We start from the raw sequence: 18032 nt of genomic DNA, 5'->3' as shown, positions 1-18032 counted from the left end.
GGAGAGAACTGAAGTCAGCACATTGAAGAATTCTGAACTGCTGAAAAATAGCAAGGCCTGAAGGACAAGGTATACTTCAAAGTCCCATGTAGGCAGGGGAGCAGGTAAGGTAAGTAAACAGAAGTTACCCAAGGTCTCAGGGCCTTTTTATTGAAAGTTTGATAAGTAAGTTACATGATATTAACTCTCTCTCTCTCTCTCTCTCTCTCTTTCCCAGTTTGTTTTTCCAGTACTGGGGATTGAACCCAGGGTCTTGATCTACTACTTGTGCAACACCCTCTATCCTTTTGTCTTTAGTTTGCTTTTCACATACAGTCTCATGCTAACTTTGCCCAGGAGAGAAATAACAAAAATAAAGGCCAAAATCAATGAAATAGAGACCAAAAAAAAATAATAATAATAATCAATGAAACAAAAAGGTGGTTCTTTGAAGAAGAAGAAAAAGAAGAAAAAAAAAGATTGATAAGCCCCTTGCAAATCTGACCCAAATGAGGAAAGAAAAGACCCAAATTACTAAAATCAGAAATGAAAAAGAGAGGATAACAACAAACACCAAGGAAATCATCAGAGACTACTTTGAGAACCCATATCCAATAAACTTGAAAATCTTGAAGAAATGAACAAATTTCTAGATAGTTATGACCATCCAAAATTGAACCAAGAGGATATTAACCACCTGAATAGATCTATAATAAAAAATAAAATGAAAGCAGCAATAAAGAGTCTCCCCAAAAAGAAAAGTCCAGGACCTGATGGATTCTTCACTGAATTCTATCAGACCTTTAAAGAAGAACTAATACCAACTCTCCTTAAACTGTTCCATGAAATAGAAAGGGAAGGAATACTACTTAACTCATTCTATGAAACCAGTATTACACTCATCCCAAAAACAGACAAGGACACATCCGAAAAGGAGAACTAAAGGCTAATTCCTTAATGAACATTGATGCAAAAATCCTCAATAAAATAATGGCAAACTAAATTCAACAACATATCAGAAAGGTCATTCACCATGACCAAGTCAGCTTCATCCCAGGAATGCAGGTATGGTTCAACATGCAAATCATTAAATGTAATACAGCATATTAATAGAAGCAAAGACAAAAACCACATGATCATCTCAATAGATACAGAAAAAGCCTTCGATAAAATTCAACACCATTTCATGATAAATTTTCTAAGGAAACTAGAAATAGAAGGAATGTACCTCAATGTTATAAAGGCTATATATGACAAACTTATAGCCAACATCATACTTAATGGGGAAGAACTGAAACCATTTTCCCTAAAGTCAGGAATGAGACAAGGGTGCCCACTCTCCCCACTCCTAGTCAATATAATCCTGGAATTCCTACCCAGAGCAATAAGGCAAGAAGAAGAAATAAGAGGAATACAAATAGGTAAAGAAGTAGTAAAACAATCCCTATTCACAGATAATATGGTCTTATACCTTAAAGACCCAAAAACTCCTAGACAGTATAAACAGCTTCAGCAAGTAGCAGGACACAGCATCAACTTACAAAAATCAGTAGCCTTTCTATATACCAACAATGAACAAATTGAGAAAGAATATAGGAAAACAATTCCATTTACAATAGCCTCAAAAAAATCGAATACATAGGAATAAATTTAACAAAGGATGTAAATGACTTCTACAAGGAGAATTACAAGCCATTGAAGAAAGAGATCAAAGAAGACTACAGAAGGTAGTCTCCTCGTGGATCGGTAGAATCAACATAGTAAAAATGGCTATACTACCAAAAGCAATATATAGGTTCAGTGCAATTCCTATTAAAATTCCGATGACTTTCATTACAGAGACTGAAAAATCTACCCTAATGTTCATTTGAAAACACAAAAGACCAAGAATAGCCAAGGCAATTCTAAGCAAAAAGAAGTATCACAATACCTGACTTCAAACTATATTACAGAGCCATACCAATAAAAACAGCATGGTACTGGCCCTAAAAATAGATATGAAGACCAGTGGAATAAAATAGAGAACCCGCATTTGAATCCACACAGCTACACCCACCTAATTTTTGACAAAGGTGCCAAAAACATACGATGGAGAAAAGACAACCTCTTCAACAAATGTTGCTGGGAAAAGTGGTTATCTTCTGCAGAAAACTGAAACTAGAACCATGCCTGTCACCTGTACTAGTATCAACTCAAAGTGGATTGAGAACCTTAATATCAGACTTGAAACTTTGAAGTAAGTGCAGAAAAGAGCAGGAATATATTGGAAGCAATAGATACAGGCAAGGACTTCCTCACTAGAACTCAAGCAGCTGAGCAACTAAAAGAAAGGATGGACAAATGGGACTACATGAAATCAAAAAGCTTCTACACAACAAAATAAATAGTCTCTAAATTGAAGAGACCACACACAGAGTGGGAGAAAATATTTGCCAGCTATACATCAACCAAGAGACTGATAACTAGAACATACAGGGAGCTCAAAAAACTAAACTCCCCCAAAATTAATGAACCAATAAAGAAGTAGGCAACAGAACTAAATGAAACTTTTTCAAAACAAGAACTCCAAATGGCCAAAAAAATGTTCACCATCCCTGGCCATAAAGGAAATGGAAATCAAAATCACACTCCTCTTAACATTGCTACCATCAAGAACACCAACAACAACAAATGTTGCAGAGGATTCAGGTAAAAAGGAACTCTCATACACTGCTGGTAGAAATGCAAGCTAGTACAACCACTTTGGAAAACAATACAGAGGCTTCTTAAAAAACTAATCATAGATCTGCCATATGATCCAGCAATCCTACTTCTAGGGATATACCCAAAGGAATGCAACTCAGGTTACTCCAAAGGCACCTGCACACCCATGTTTATTGCAGCATTATTCACAATAGCCAAGTTATGGAAACAGCCAAGATGCCCCACTACTGACAAATGAAGAAAATGTGGTATTTATACACAATGGATACTCAGCCACAAAGAATGAAATCTTATCATTCTCAAGTAAGTGGATGGAACTGGAGTTAGCCAAGCTCTGAAGGCCAAAAATCATATGTTCTCCCTCCTATGCAGATTATAGACCTAAAACAAATGCAGTAATATTATTGGACATGGATCACATGCTAAGGGAAGAACATGCACGAGAGGAATGGGGAAAGGGAAGGAAACCTAAAACTTGAATGTGGTCGATGTGCTCACTGTAGAAGAGTGAATAAAGTGATCTTTAACTGGAAAAGGCTACGATGGGAAGGGGACTTGGAAGTAGTGAAGAAGTTTGATAGAGATGAACCAATTTAGGTTGTATATACATATGCATGGAAACAACACAAGGAATCTCCCTGTATAGTTACCTTCATCTCAAACTAGCAAAAATGTTATGTTTTTCTTTTGATCTTACATGTTTTTTCTTCAACAAAATTGGAGAAGAGGCAGAACAGGTTCTGCCTGAAGGTGGGGGGTAGGGGAGAGTCCCCAAATAATGTATACATATATGAGTAAATGTAAAAGCAACAAATTTTTTTTAAAAAAATTAAAAATCAGCAACATGTCAACAGCAGTAACGTGTCAATATAGCATGGAAAGAAATATAATTACTGCAGCCCATTACCAAAGACTTTGGATGTGCAGAATTCTGCTGTCGACATGTGCCTAGTTAAGAAAAACAATTAACCTCACCAGTGAGGATGAGAGCTGTTCTATTTACAGAGCAATATCCTGAATATAACTCAGTTACTATGGACAATGTTCCATCCTGATAAAGCAGTCCCTAAATGTGTCAAGTGGTGATGTAAGACAGGTTTGTTGAACCCTTGAAAATCCTTCATAATAATAATTTAAAAAGAAGCAACAGAAGATACAGTTCTAAACCAATAAAGGTATTACATGTAGTTAAAGCTATGAAGTGTATTAAGGGAACATAAGATGAAACTGTGAAACAATAAAACCACATGGTTGTGTGTTTTCTTCTTCCCAAGCCATCCTGGCTTGGTTTCTCACCCTCCAAATCCACTCTGGAGCTCCTTTCTAGGATTAACAAAACTACCTCTCCCCTCAAATTCTCCATGCATCTACTTCAGGCTTCTTTTAATCTCCTGAGTGAAGGTGAATTACTCTTTCATGCCCTTCAAAGTCAGGAAGTGAAATTGACATTGTCCCTGATCACTTACATACATCATAAAGGCAGACTTCACTCTTTCCCCCACCTACATCATTTGAACTGAAATACACTGGGAAACGTGGGGTTTAGTGATGGGAAGATCAGAAGCCCTAACAGTCAAGGTTGAAGTTGACACTGGATATCATGGGCAGGACAGTGATAAAGTGAGAAAAACTGGAGAGCAAGCCTTAGTGTGGCATTTAGAAGAAAAGCACAAAAGGTACTTGGTTCCTGAGAACACATTTACATCCCTGGGTGGTGTCACTTTGTTTCTAATATCTTAGATCTCTATTTAGCATGCTACTTTAGACTGCTTAGTTTGTTTTCTCAGGAAAAAAAAAAAACCCTACCAGAACATAAACCAGTATTCTACCACAATCATAAAAATCCTATTTTGTGCTTCAGTAGTCACTACCTGGCCCTAATTGATTTCTATTAACACCTTGATTATTTCTACTAACCCAGTGATACTTTGACATGTCGCCTGACCTTATCCCACATCTCAAATCCTGATGCCATCCTCAGTATCCATACTGATAACCATACAGCAATCTTACTGCTTAATTATTAGTGCTCCTTCATTCCCATTCAACCTCCATATCACAGCCATATCCTACACTTGCCACCACTGGAAACTACTCCAGTCCTATTTTCATCCCTGTGAGCTGTGCTCGACAGGTCCAACCTCTTGATGAAAAATTCCATACTCACTTTTCAAGTCATGCCTTACTCTGCCTCGCTATAGCCTTTAGCACCATTAGGACAATACTCTTCTCCCAGGCGTCTCTGATATTGTGAGGTTTTCTTTTATTGGTAGTGGTATTGGATTATTTTTAAACTCAGAGCTTCACACTTGTTAGTTAGGTGCTGCATGCATTGCTTGAGCCACACCTCTCAGTCCTTTTTTTCTTTTTTTCCTCTCCTCTGGTTATTTTGGAGATAGGATCTCATTTTTTTGCCCAGGCTTGCCTGGACAGTGGTCCGCCTGATCTCAGCCACCAGCACCTAGCTACACTGCGACTTCTTGATCTTCCTCTCTTCTCTGAATGCTTTTACTGAGTCATTTTGTAGTTTCCTTTTTTTTTTTTTCTGTTTATGTCATTACTTCTTTGGATTTCATCTACTGCCTAGGGCGTGTGTGTAAAGAAAGGAGAAAAAGCTGCCTTATTTCATTCAATTATTATTTTTATGACAATAATTCCCAAGTTTGTAGCCCAAGTCCATGTGTTTACTACACATTTCTATTCCGTGTACTTAGTTAGTTTAAATTCTATTTCCCTATGCAAATATTGCACAGTCTACACTTGCAGAAAATTGCTCCCCTATTTTCCACTTTAATTAACAGACATGATATACAGACTGGATCTAAATTTTTCTAATATATCAAGCATGCTAGACACCTAAAAAATGAGTATATGGAAGGAAATACATGATTTATAAAACATCCCTTGAATTTTAGAATTGTTTTGTAGAGTAACTGAGATAAGAGTTACTTCATAGACTAGGGCTGGCATTAATGATTATATATTGAATGTATATTATCACTATCATGTTTTAATTCTTACAACTATAAGAAGGAAACTGAACTTGTTACTCTTATATTAACTGAGAAAACTGGGACGCATGGAGCATTGTGCCTTTAGAATTACTAGGTAGGTTAATATGTCTTTGTCCATAATTGAAAAACTACTGACCCAGTTTTCAATACTGACTTAGTTCAATGAGCTCTGCACTATCCTCTGCTGCTGTTTCATGCTTTCTGACTAATTACATCAGTATACATTCCCACAAATTCACTTATTCTCTAAAGCAGTGCCCACTACAAGGACATGAAGAAGCACACATACCACAGCTTCTGATCACTCCTGTAAACTGCTTAACCATTGATCAGTCACTGCAAAGTGCACATTTATAGAGAACATGTTGGTTTTACAGAAAGACACCTGGAATTTAACAATAAATGACAGGTGTAATTTAGATTCTGGAAACAATGAAATGTGTGGTTTCCTTAAGAGGTGATCTGACAGCTCATCTCCATCTGTCAACCCGTTGGATGCCTCCTAATGACTCCTAAGAACCAACTTACATTTTCTGGCAGAAAGCCAAGAAATTCACCTTTCAAGTATCCCCTCAATAAAAAGCAATAACTCTAGCAAGAAACTGAAGCCATTGCTTCTTTTCCTATTCAAATCACTTTTACTCAGCTTATAACTTAAATAATTCTTTTGCCCCAGACTTCCAGAATCTTGACTTGATTAACACATATTCAAATATACTATGAGTATTTGAATTGAATTAAATTAATGAATGCTGTAGAGACACTGCAAAGCTAGATTCTATGTCTAGGTGCCTGCAACTCTCATTTTTCCTCTGAAATAAATATTTTTTGATAGGAGAATCAATTCAGAACCAATACCTAACTGACTTTAGTGTGACCCTAGCTTAGGCCTGCCATCACATTGCATTATGTTATGTGCCTCCTTTGAAAACCACCCTGTCAAATGTGTTTTGAAAATACCAGATGTATTTTCTAAGACAAATTCTAAGCATTACATGACATTCTGTGTCTGAGTAATAGAACATAATTCACAATATGTCTCTTGCTCGTTTTCAAGTCAGGTTCCTTTGAATGAAAAAAGCAAAGTATTACATAGTCTGAGTAATATTTTTTTCTTTAAAACTATCACAGAAACTTTTTTGAAAGCAAACAATGGCAAGTAGCAAAGGTCTCCATAGGAGTTGCAGGTCTAAGGCTATGCTCAATATAAACCCGCAAGTCACAAAATGTTGATTTAACATATGTCCAGCCCCAAACCATCAAGTTTGCTTTAAACATCTTGCTTTGCCTTTTTATTTCATTTGGCTCAAAAGCAACATTGGCACAGTCTTATTCACCACTGGAGATTAACTTCTAATAGAGTTGTTAGAGTACATACACATATATGAATCATTTGCCTTTGTTTTAGAAAATGGAGAAGTGAAGATTAACAGAGAAATTGGCACAGATCTTCCAAATACTTAGAATAGGCCTGAAAATTGCATTCTTTAAAGCTTTTTCCAATATAAGTAAAAATAATGAAACACTCATTTACAAAGAAAATAGCACAAAGAACCATTAGCAAAAGCAGCAAGATCTTTGAGGGAATAAATCAGAAATAACTTGATAGTTTTCAGTGAAGTTATAACATTGATGAATAAAGAAAAAAGATATCCTATTTGCCTTGAATAAGTACAAGAAAATAATAATACTCTATTATTCAGGTGTTCTAACCACATAAACAAAGAAATAATAATGATCCAGTCATTATTATTTATTCCAAGAACAGATACTTTGTATCAGTAAAATTCACCACATTCCCAGATCAAAGGAGAAAACTTATATGATGATATCAGTATCTTTTGGAGGGAACTATTATCATCACAGTCTTAGGAAACAGTAACCAACTTATTTTCAACAAACAAAATAGATGAAAGTAAGTCATTTCTAAAAAATTGCTGCTGACATTTTTATTTTGATGTAAGCTCTTTACTATAATAAATGAATAGATAGCCACTATTTTAACCAAAGTCACCATTATTTTCTGTGTTCCTCTATCCCTATAAAACCAGCATGTGATTCAAAACAAAACATATATCATACTCAAGGTCTCCTGAGAGAGCCAGTACTTAGGAGCCTCAGCCTGGTCACCACATTACCTGCCGCCTCTTCCTCCAGTTCAACTATGTGTGTCAGGATTGTAAGTCCTGTGTCTAGTCTCAGATATCAGGAGTTCAGGTAAAAGGAAAAAATTTTTAATTTTAGTGAATAAACTACCCCATTTTAATACCTTCCAAGATGCCTAACAGCAGTAATGATATTTGTTAACATGTATACTCTGTATCATAAGAGCAAATTAAGTCTATATTCACTACCTTATTTGGTCTTTACAATACAGAAATATTGTATGCAATAGAAGTTATTGGGGAATTCTCACTTATAGGTGAGTAAATTGATTTTTTGTGATGTTAAGTGTCTTGGCAAAGGTCATTTAGTTAAATCAGGGCAAACCACAATTGCTCATATTTCTTCCAAATTAGATTCATCCACTGAGACCGAAAAAGATTGCATTACCCCCATACTAGCGCTGAATAGCCACAAAACTAACTTGTCAGTCTATACCTATGACAAAGTCAAGGTGATAAGAAAGGATATGGCAAGTTATTAAAGAAAGAGATGAGGGGAATACAATGGGAGAAATGAAGAATGTACTTAATTATGTTCGTTAAAAAAACATGCACAGGGGTTGGGAGGGACAGTGGAGCGGGGAGAGAATGGCAGGGCTGGGAGTTTCTGAGGTTGTGAGGTGCTCTGTAAGGAGAAACCCAGACACTCCTGTCCTGGCGTCACTCCACCTTTCTCTTGGGTCAGAGTGGGACCCGGTGCTCTCTCTCTGTCCACACTCAAGTGGCACAAAATGCCCTTCAATGGTGAGAAGCAGTGTGTAGGCGAGGACCAGCCCAGTAACTCAGACTCTTCATGGTTTTCTGAAAGCATGGCTTCAGAGTGCTCCAGACAGAGCTTCCCAAGCGATTCCTCCAGCAAATTCAGCTCTCCTGCTTCAACAAGCCCTCCCAGGGTTGTAACATTTGATGAAGTGATGGCTGCAGCAAGAACTCTTGCTCATGAAATTGCTGTAAATGAGAATTTCCAATTGAAACAAGATGCTCTCCCAGAGAACAGCTTGGCTGGTCGAGTGAAGCACATTGTTCACCAGGCCTTCTGGGATGTCTTGGAATCGGATCTCAATGCCAAGCCTCCTGAGTATGAATATGCTATCAAATTACTTGAAGAAATGAGAGATTCTTCTCTCTTTTCTGACTCCTGGTAGGAACTGGCTTTGCAACCAGATCTGTGAAGTTTTGGACATGGACCTCATTAGGCAGCAGGCTGAGCATAACACTGTGGACATCTAAAGCCTGGCCAACTATGTCATCAGTAAGATGGGAAAAATATGTGCTGATTTGCGAGACGACAATATCAGAGAGTTAAAGGCTACTAGTAACATTGTGGAGGTGCCAGGACAAATATTCCATGTCCTGGACCTCATGAAAATGGACATGGCCAATTTTACAATTATGAGTCTTAGACCATACCTTCAACATCAGTTGGTAGACTATGAGAGAACCAAGTTCTAGGAAATTTAAGAAGAAACTCCAAATGCTCTTGGTCAAACTACAGAATGGATAAAAAGAAATCTGTAAATGAAGAATTACTTTCTGTTTGTGAGATTTCTACAACTTCCGGGGCTGAAAATAGCTCCATGCCAAGCCTGAGTCCTACATTGGTGCTAAATAACAGTTACTTGAAACTGTTACGGTGGGATTATCAGAAAAAAGACTTGCCAGAGACAAGTCATGACAGATGGAACATGACTCAGGAACTGACAGAAAAGCTGAATCAATTGAAAATTATTGTCTGCCTGTCCTTAATTACCAACAACATGGTGGGTGCTATTACAGAAGGCCTGCCTGAGCTTGCAAAAAGATTAAAAAGGATTTCAGCTGTTCTCCTTGAAGGCATGAATAAAGAGACCTTTAACTTGAAGGAAGTCCTGAATTCTATTGGTGCTCAGGCTTGTGTTGAGATTAGCAAGACCCTGAAAGAGAGAGGTTTTCCCACTGTAAATGCTGAGGTTCAAGCTAACCTTGTAGGTCAATTCTCAAGCATTGAAGAGAAAGGCAATCCTATCCAGTTCTTGATTGATAAAAGAATCCAGCTGTACATGAAAAATCTACCTTGTCTTCCAAGCCCTCAAAAGTGCATGCCAAGAATTCCAAGATGGCGGCTAGAGGTAGGAAGCAGAAAGCGACCCTCCTATAGTGAAATCTTGGAGAGACGCTGGAGACACACTTTGCAGGCATAATCACCGAGAAAAGGCATAACTTTGACTCCTCCACATCTCCAGCCAGCGCAGAGAATCTCCACTTCACGTTAAATGGAGAACCGAGGAGGCCCCCGGGCCGCCAGTGGCCGGCGCCCATACGGCTTGGGAAGACGCGGACCAGGTGAGCTTCGCGGTACCGTGGTAGCCCCACAGACAAGCCTGGGCCAGAGCAGCATAGCCCCCTGGACAGACTGACCTCCACCCGGGGAAAAAAGAGAAACTGAGTACTAAGCAATAAGAACAGTTAAGACGCTGGAAAGAGGGTGGGGCGCCCTGAGCGCTGAAGACTGGGGGAAGGGAATCCTTCCCGGGACTGTAAATAAACGAGCCGGGCGGGCCGGAGAGGCTCTGGCGGGAGCGGGGCGCGCCAGCAACCAGGAGCAGGGACGCTTGTGAGAGGAGGGAAGACCCACTTCCCACGTGAACTGTAAATAAACACGCAGGCCTGACAACGCAGGGCAGTGTCACCTTTCCCAGTGCTTGGAAAGGGAAAAGCCTGTAGCAGAGGCCCCCCTCCCCCGCACAGGAGAACTCTGAGCAAACAAAGCCTGTGGGACCAGGTGAGTGCTAAGCTCACCCCAGAGATCTGCATAAATAATGCCGCCAGCTACAGGCTGAGAGCAGCAGGCAGGCAAGCCACAGTTGCAGATACCACTCTCAGAACTGCCTCCAGACGCTTTTTTTCTTCTTTTTCTCCCTACCTTTGATGAGAGAACAACCGAATTACACCTGCAAGCCGAAAAACTTACTGAAACTGTATTGCATTTGAACTGGGGACACTTGGTGGGGCTTTTTTTTTTTTTTCTTCTGTGTGTGTGTGAGTGTAGTTTTGTTCTACTTTATGCATCCCCTTTGATGAGACAACTACAGAACAACATCTGAGGCACCAACTCCAGGACTGGAGATTGAGACAGACATCCAAATTATTAAGACTGAAATTGCATTGCATATAAACTTGGAAGTTTTTTGGTTTTTTGGTTTTTTTTTTTTTTTAATTTTCTATTTTCCATTTTATTTTAATTCATTTTTATAAATAGATATTACTTTCATATACTTATTTTTTATTTTTTTTATCTTTGATTTTCAATCCTCTCTCTGTCACTCTATTGTCTGTTCAGCTTACTGTCGATTAGTACACTAACACTCCCTGTTTATACCTTTGAAACTCTCTTGTCTGATACCTTGTTCTGCTTTCTCCCTCTTGTCTGTATATTTGTTTTCCCCTTTTCTTTAACTTCTTGCTTTCCATCTCAGCTCACTCTTCCATTCTCAATATTACCATTGTTATTATTACAAGCTAGAAAATACTTAATTACACACAGTACAGGGATAGTAACAACACCAAGGACAATGACAGGAAGACAGAAAAAACAAGGAAACCAGTTTCCCCACAGCAAAAAATTAGTACAGGAACCAGAGGGGAATGAAGAGAACAGAAACTCAGAGCCAGACTCCAACAAAATGAAGATAAACTATGCCAAAGGACCCAATGAAGCCTACAAGAATAATTTAAAAGAAGACATACTACAAGTACTCAATGAGAATTTTATAGAGATGATACTGGATAGGGTCAACCAAAATGTACAGGAGACACTCAAGAAATTCCAAGATAATAAAAATAGAGAATTTGAAAAAGCAAAAGAAGAAATAAAGGAAACCATAGAAGCACTGTATAAACACCAAAATGAAAGAGAGAACACAATGAATAAATGGATAAATGAACTCAGGACAAAAATAGACAACAATAAAGAAGAAAACAGCCAGGATATGGAAAACCTCAGAAAAAAGAACGAAACAGAACTGCAAAACAAAACGGAAGGCCAATCCAGCAGAATAGAACAAACAGAAGACAGAATCTCAGAACTTGAAGATGAAATGGTAATTAAAGGAAAAACTGAAGAACTACTAATTAAACAACTCAAGACCTGTGAAAAGAAAATGCAAGAACTCACCGACTCCATCAAAAGACCAAACTTGAGAATCATGGGCATCGAAGAAGGAGAAGAGGTGCAAGCGAAGGGAATGCGTAATATATTCAACAAAATAATAACGGAAAATTTCCCAAATCTAGAGAAAGATATTCCCATACAAATGCAAGAGGCCTCCAGGACACCAAACAGACCAGATCAAAATAGAACTACTCCACGACATATCATCATTAAAACAACAAGTTCAGAAACAAAGGAAAGAATATTGAAAGCTGCAAGAGAGAAAAAACAAGTAACATACAAAGGTAAACCCATCAAAATCACAGCAGACTTCTCAACAGAAACATTAAAAGCAAGAAGAGCGTGAGGTGAGATCTTCCGGGCACTGAATGAAAATAACTTCAACCCCAGGATACTCTACCCAGCAAAGCTATCATTCAAAATAGATGGAGCAATAAAAGTCTTCCATGATAAGCAGAAACTAAAACAATATGTGACCACAAAGCCACCATTACAAAAGATTCTGCAAGGGATCCTGCACACAGAAAGTGACACCCAACTTAACCATGAAAAGGCAGGCAGCACCAAACCACAGGATAAGAAAAAGCAAGACAGTAGAGAGTAACATCAAGTTAGGTACACACAATCAAACCTTCAAACAACTAAGATAACTAAATGGCAGTAATCACCACATACCTATCAGTACTAACACTTAATGTTAATGGACTTAATTCACCCATCAAAAGACACCGTTTGACAAAATGGATTAAAAAAGAAAATCCAACAATTTGTTGCTTACAGGAGACTCATCTCACCGACAGAAATAAGCATATGCTTAGGATGAAAGGCTGGAAGAAGATCTACCAAGCCAATGGCCCCCGAAAACAAGCAGGAGTAGCAATACTTATCTCTGACAAAGTAGACTTCAAACCTACATTGATCAAACGAGATAAAGAAGGACATTCCATACTAATAAAAGGGGAAATAGACCAAAAGGAAATAATAATCATCAATCTGTACGCACCCAATGTCAACGCACCCAATTTCATCAAACATACCCTGAAAGACCTAAAAGCATATATAAACGCCAACTCAGTGGTTGTGGGAGACTTTAACACTCCACTATCATCAATAGATAGGTCATCCAAACAAAAACCCAATAAAGAAATCCAAGATCTAAAATATGCAATAGATCAAGTGGACCTAGTAGATGTCTACAGAACATTTCATCCAACCTCTACACAATATACATTCTTCTCAGCAGCCCATGGAACCTTCTCCAAAATAGATCATATCCTAGGGCACAAAGCAAGCCTCAGCAAATATAAGAAAATAGAAATAATACCATGCATACTATCTGACCACAATGCAGTAAAAGTAGAACTCAACAACAAAAGTAAAGACAAAAAACATGCAAACAGCTGGAAACTAAATAACTCATTACTTAATGAAGAATGGATCATCGATGCAATAAAAGAGGAAATTAAAAAGTTCCTAGAAGTCAATGAAAATGAAAACACAACCTACCAGAACCTATGGGACACAGCTAAGGCAGTCTTGAGAGGAAAGTTTATAGCCATGAGTGCATATATTAAAAAGATTGAAAGATCCCAAATCAATGACCTAATGATACATCTCAAAATCCTAGAAAAACAAGAACAAGCAAATCCCAAAACAAATAGAAGGAGAGAAATAATAAAAATAAGAGCTGAAATCAACGAAATAGAAACCAAAAAAACCATACAAAGAATTAATGAAACAAAAAGTTGGTTCTTTGAAAAAATAAACAAGATCGATAGACCCCTGGCAAACCTGACTAAAATGAGGAGAGAAAAAACCCAAATTAGTAGAATCAGGAATGCAAAAGGGGAGATAACAACAAACACCATGGAAGTCCAGGAAATCATCAGAGACTACTTTGAGAACCTATATTCAAATAAATTTGAAAATCTAAAAGAAATGGACAGATTTCTAGATACATATGATCATCCAAAACTGAACCAAGAGGAAATTAATCACCTGAATAGACCTATAACACAAAATGAAATTGAAGCAGCAATCAAGAGTCTCCCCAAAAAGAAAAGTCCAGGACCTGATGGATTCTCTGCTGAATTCTATCAGACCTTTAAAGAAGAACTGATACCAACCCTCCTTAAACTGTTCCATGAAATAGAAAGGGAAGGAAAACTGCCAAACACATTTTATGAAGCCACTGTTACACTTATCCCAAAACCAGGCAAAGACACCTCCCAAAAGGAGAACTATAGGCCAATCTCCTTAATGAACATTGATGCAAAAATCCTCAACAAAATAATGGCAAATCGAATTCAGCAACACATCAAAAAGATTATTCACCACGACCAGGTAGGCTTCATCCCAGGGATGCAGGGGTGGTTCAACATACGAAAATCAATAAACGTAATAAACCACATTAACAGAAGCAAAGACAAAAACCACTTGATCATCTCAATAGATGCAGAAAAAGCCTTTGATAAGATCCAACATCATTTCATGATAAAAGCTCTAAGAAAACTAGGAATAGAAGGAAAGTTCCTCAACATTATAAAAGCTATATATGACAAACCTACAGCCAGCATTATACTTAATGGAGAAAAATTAAAACCATTCCCTCTAAAATCAGGAACCAGACAAGGATGCCCACTATCTCCACTCCTATTCAACATAGTACTGGAATTCCTAGCCAGAGCAATTAGGCAAGAAGAAGGAATAAAAGGAATACAAATAGGTAAAGAAACTGTCAAAATATCCCTATTTGCAGACGACATGATCCTATACCTTAAAGACCCAAAAAACTCTACTCAGAAGCTTCTAGACATCATCAATAGCTATAGCAAGGTAGCAGGATATAAAATCAACATAGAAAAATCATTAGCATTTCTATACACTAACAATGAGCAAACGGAAAAAGAATGTATGAAAACAATTCCATTTACAATAGCCTCAAAAAAAATCAAATACCTAGGTGTAAACCTAACAAAAGATGTGAAAGACCTCTACAAGGAAAACTATACACTTCTGAAGAAAGAGATTGAGGAAGACTATAGAAAGTGGAGAGATCTCCCATGCTCATGGATTGGTAGAATCAACATAGTAAAAATGTCTATACTCCCAAAAGTAATCTACATGTTTAATGCAATTCCCATCAAAATTCCAATGACATTCATCAAAGAGATTGAAAAATCTACTGTTAAATTTATATGGAAACACAAGAGGCCACGAATAGCCAAGGCAATACTCAGTCAAAAGAACAATGCAGGAGGTATCACAATACCTGACTTCAAACTATATTACAAAGCAATAATAATAAAAACAGCATGGTACTGGCACAAAAACAGACATGAAGACCAGTGGAACAGAATAGAGGATCCAGATATGAAGCCACACAACTATAAGCAACTTATCTTTGACAAAGGAGCTAAAAATATACGATGGAGAAATAGCAGCCTCTTCAACAAAAACTGCTGGGAAAACTGGTTAGCAGTCTGCAAAAAACTGAAACTAGATCCATGTATATCACCCTATACCAAGATTAACTCAAAATGGATCAAGGATCTTAATATCAGACCCCAAACTCTTAAGTTGATACAAGAAAGAGTAGGAAATACTCTGGAGTTAGTAGGTATAGGTAAGAACTTTCTCAATGAAACCCCAGCAGCACAGCAACTAAGACATAGCATAGATAAATGGGACCTCATAAAACTAAAAAGCTTCTGTTCATCAAAAGAAATGGTCTCTAAACTGAAGAGAACACCCACAGAGTGGGAGAAAATATTTGCCAACTATACATCAGACAAAGGACTGATAACCAGAATATACAGGGAACTTAAAAAACTAAATTCTCCCAAAACTAATGAACCAATAAAGAAATGGGCAGGTGAACTAAACAGAACTTTCTCAAAAGAAGAAATTCAAATGGCCAAAAAACACATGAAAAAATGCTCACCATCTCTAGCAATAAAGGAAATGCAAATTAAAACCACACTAAGATTCCACCTCACCCCTGTTAGAATAGCCATCATCAGCAACACCACCAACAACAGGTGTTGGCGAGGATGCGGGGAAAAAGGAACCCTCTTACACTGTTGGTGGGAATGTAGACTAGTACAACCACTCTGGAAAAAAATTTGGAGGCTACTTAAAAAGCTGGACATCGATCTACCATTTGATCCAGCAATACCACTCTTGGGGATATACCCAAAAGACTGTTACTCCAGAGGCACCTGCACATCCATGTTTATTGCGGCACTATTCACAATAGCCAAGTTATGGAAACAGCCAAGATGCCCCAGCACTGACGAATGGATTAAGAAAATGTGGTATCTATACACAATGGAATTTTATGCAGCCATGAAGAAGAACGAAATGTTATCATTCGCTGGTAAATGGATGGAATTGGAGAACATCATTCTGAGTGAGGTTAGCCTGGCTCAAAAGACCAAAAATCGTATGTTCTCCCTCATATGTGGACATTAGATCAAGGGCAAACACAACAAGGGGATTGGACTATGAGCACATGATAAAAGCGAGAGCACACAAGGGAGGGGTGAGGATAGGTAAGACACCTAAAAAACTAGCTAGCATTTGTTGCCCTTAATGCAGAGAAACTAAAGCAGATACCTTAAAGCAACTGAGGCCAATAGGAAAAGGAGACCAGGAACTAGAGAAAAGGTGAGATCAAAAAGAATTAACCTAGAAGGTAACACCCACGCACAGGAAATCAATGTGAGTCAATGCCCTGTATAGCTATCCTTATCTCAACCAGCAAAACCCCTTGTTCCTTCCTATTATTGCTTATACTCTCTCTACAACAAAATTAGAGATAAGGGCAAAATAGTTTCTGCTGGGTATTGAGGGGGGGAGCGGGAGGGGGTGGAGTGGGTGGTAAGGGAGGGGGTAGGGGCAGGGGGGAGAAATAAACCAAGCCTTGTATGCACATATGAATAATAAAAGAAAAATGAAAAAAAAAAAAAAGTGCATGCCACCCATGCCAGGAGGCCTTGCTGTCATTCAGGAGCTGCACGTGCTAGGCACACAATATGCAAACATGGTGAATCTCAACAAACAAATGTATGGACCATTTTATGTAAATATACTTTGTAAGCTACCGTTCGGGGAAGAAGTCATGGGGAAGGCAGATGCTTCACCTCCAACTAACTAAAAAGGAACTGACACTGGAGAAGAGATGGGAAATCCGGCACTTTGGTACGCAGTCCATTTCCATCGACGGCATTATAGATGCAACACATTCTCAGTACTGTCTGTGGTGCAGTGTTAGTCCAAGTCTGTATAATCTGGTAATGCTAGCATTACAGAAGACCCACAAAGTTCTTAGACCTTTTTTGTGCATCATTTTAAAGTTTAAAACAGACATTTTTAATGAGCAAAGAGCAATTTTAATTAATTATATTACCTATATAATATGTTTTCTTAAGCATTTATATTTGGCTTACTCATTCACCCTGTAAGGAGGTGTTTTCCTCATTTATTACTATTACATCTGATTTTAATTTTGGTCCAACTTTTTAGAGGTTTGAAAGTTGTAAGGACAACCAAGGGAATTGGTATTCTGAATGAACTACATGAGATAAACATAATTGTATTTGAAATGTACAATTACTTTTTTACTAATGTGTAATAGAAACTTATATAGTAAGTCCTCAAATTCCACAAACATAACAAATCATATTTTTAACACCAATTGTCGGTATTTATTTAGAAGTTAAATTTATTGAGTAATTTTTATGTTATAAGCACATTTTAGATAAAGCCTCCCATGGTTGTTAGAAACAAATCCTTTCCTTCTAAAATTTTATTCTACAGGTTTGTTTCTTCTTACCTATTAACCTACTCTCTGAGAGAAAAAAAGTTTGCACAAATATCTTGCAATGTCCTTGCATTTCTCAGGCCATTAATAGGTTTGTGTAAGATTTAAATATTTTTATGTAAGACAGGGCTGGTTTGAATTTGCTTTCTTGCAAGAAGGGAAGTTTATAACAAAATAGGATCCCATTATCTGTGATG

General features: G+C 37.8%; 1 long non-coding RNA gene and 1 pseudogene across 2 annotated transcripts in view; one reads left to right on the top strand and one right to left on the bottom strand.

The window, feature by feature from the left end:
• The window catches only part of LOC141420789 (uncharacterized), a 132729-nt gene that overhangs the window by 88820 nt on the left and 25877 nt on the right, over positions 1–18032 (bottom strand). The window lies entirely within an intron of this gene.
• LOC109675327 (T-complex protein 11-like protein 2) lies at positions 8593–17394 on the top strand (annotated as a pseudogene).

This window comes from Castor canadensis, chromosome 1, assembly GCF_047511655.1.
Source record: "Castor canadensis chromosome 1, mCasCan1.hap1v2, whole genome shotgun sequence".
Classification (NCBI taxonomy): domain Eukaryota; kingdom Metazoa; phylum Chordata; class Mammalia; order Rodentia; family Castoridae; genus Castor; species Castor canadensis.
Note: the sequence above shows the minus strand (reverse complement) of the source record. Positions and strands in the feature narration are given on the sequence as shown.